A 2,500-nucleotide genomic window follows, 5' to 3' on the forward strand; every position below is an offset into this window, starting at 1 on the left:
CCTCATAAAAATGGTACAACATTGCCTGCAAAAAATTAGAATTTTTCGACATGGGGAAGTATTTTTTTTATTTTTCCAAAGACCCGAAATGTGGAAAATCGGGAAAAATGGAAAAACGTATCTAGACACCGTATTTTTGCGTGATTTTTTCCAGTCCATCCCATAATAATATCAAGAAGGTGCCCACCAAGTTTCGTTAGGATTGGCCAAGGTTTCGAATTTTCATGAATTTTTTTCAAAACCCTCTATTTTCCAACATTTCAAAAATTCAAAACCACATCAAGATGGCTTGGTTTTGATACCAAACTTTCTAGACCTCATTCTGCATGCATTTGTGACACTTTCCAACCAACAAAACTCAAAAACCACCACTTTGAAAATTTCATGATTCTTGGCACACCACCAAGTCACAAAATCAAGCCAAAACACCAAAATCTTGGAACTTGGCTATGCACCAACCATGCCAAGATCAATTCCTTTTGATCCCAAACTTCTCCCACATCACTTTGAAGGCATTTGTGAGGATTGAGTCCAGCCACTTTTCCAAAACCATGATTTTCGTTTTTCACCAAAATCACCACCAAGTCACAAAATCAAGCCAAAAATCCAAAATCATGGAACTTGGCTATGCACCAACCATGCCAAGATCAATTCCTTTTGATCCCAAACTTCTCCCACATCACTTTGAAGGCATTTGTGAGGATTGAGTCCAGCCACTTTTCCAAAACCAACATTTTCGTTTTTCACCAAAATCACCACCAAGTCACAAAATCAAGCCAAAAATCCAAAATCATGGAACTTGGCTATGCACCAACCATGTCAAGATCAATTCCTTTTGATCCCAAACTTCTCCCACATCACTTTGAAGGCATTTGTGAGGATTGAGTCCAGCCAGTTTTCCAAAACCATGATTTTCGTTTTTCACCAAAATCACCACCAAGCCACAAAATCAAGCCAAAACACCAAAATCATGAACTTGGCTATGCACCAACCATGTCAAGATCAATTCCTTTTGCTCCCAAACTTCTCCCACATCACTTTGGAGGCATTTGTGAGGATTGAGTCCAGCCACTTTTCCAAAACCATGATTTTCGTTTTTCACCAAAATCACCACCAAGCCACAAAATCAAGCCAAAACACCAAAATCATGAACTTGGCTATGCACCAACCATGTCAAGATCAATTCCTTTTGATCCCAAACTTCTCCCACATCACTTTGAAGGCATTTGTGAGGATTGAGTCCAGCCACTTTTCCAAAACCATGATTTTCGTTTTTCACCAAAATCACCACCAAGCCACAAAATCAAGCCAAAAATCCAAAATCATGAACTTGGCTATGCACCAACCATGTCAAGATCAATTCCTTTTGATTCCAAACTTCTCCCACATCACTTTGAAGGCATTTGTGAGGATTGAGTCCAGCCAGTTTTCCAAAACCATGATTTTCGTTTTTCACCAAAATCACCACCAAGCCACAAAATCAAGCCAAAACACCAAAATCATGAACTTGGCTATGCACCAACCATGTCAAGATCAATTCCTTTTGATCCCAAACTTCTCCCACATCACTTTGAAGGCATTTGTGAGGATTGAGTCCAGCCACTTTTCCAAAACCAACATTTTCGTTTTTCACCAAAATCACCACCAAGTCACAAAATCATGAACTTGGCTATGCACCAACCATGTCAAGATCAATTCCTTTTGATCCCAAACTTCTCCCACATCACTTTGGAGGCATTTGTGAGGATTGAGTCCAGCCACTTTTCCAAAACCAACATTTTCGTTTTTCACCAAAATCACCACCAAGTCACAAAATCATGAACTTGGCTATGCACCAACCATGTCAAGATCAATTCCTTTTGATCCCAAACTTCTCCCACATCACTTTGGAGGCATTTGTGAGGATTGAGTCCAGCCAGTTTTTCAAAACCATGATTTTCGTTTTTCACCAAAATCACCACCAAGTCACAAAATCAAGCCAAAAATCCAAAATCATGGAACTTGGCTATGCACCAACCATGTCAAAATCAATTCCTTTTGATCCCAAACTTCTCCCACATCACTTTGAAGGCATTTGTGAGGATTGAGTCCAGCCAGTTTTCCAAAACCATGATTTTCGTTTTTCACCAAAATCACCACCAAGCCACAAAATCAAGCCAAAACACCAAAATCATGAACTTGGCATTGCACCAACCATGTCAAGATCAATTCCTTTTGATCCCAAACTTCTCCCACATCACTTTGGAGGCATTTGTGAGGATTGAGTCCAGCCAGTTTTCCAAAACCAACATTTTCGTTTTTCACCAAAATCACCACCAAGTCACAAAATCATGAACTTGGCATTGCACCAACCATGTCAAGATCAATTCCTTTTGATCCCAAACTTCTCCCACATCACTTTGGAGGCATTTGTGAGGATTGAGTCCAGCCAGTTTTCCAAAACCAACATTTTCGTTTTTCACCAAAATCACCACCAAGCCACAAAATCATGAACTTGGCT

The sequence above is a fragment of the Phaseolus vulgaris genome, chromosome 3 (assembly GCF_051622355.1).
Source record: "Phaseolus vulgaris cultivar YP4 chromosome 3, ASM5162235v1, whole genome shotgun sequence".
NCBI classification, from domain to species: domain Eukaryota; kingdom Viridiplantae; phylum Streptophyta; class Magnoliopsida; order Fabales; family Fabaceae; genus Phaseolus; species Phaseolus vulgaris.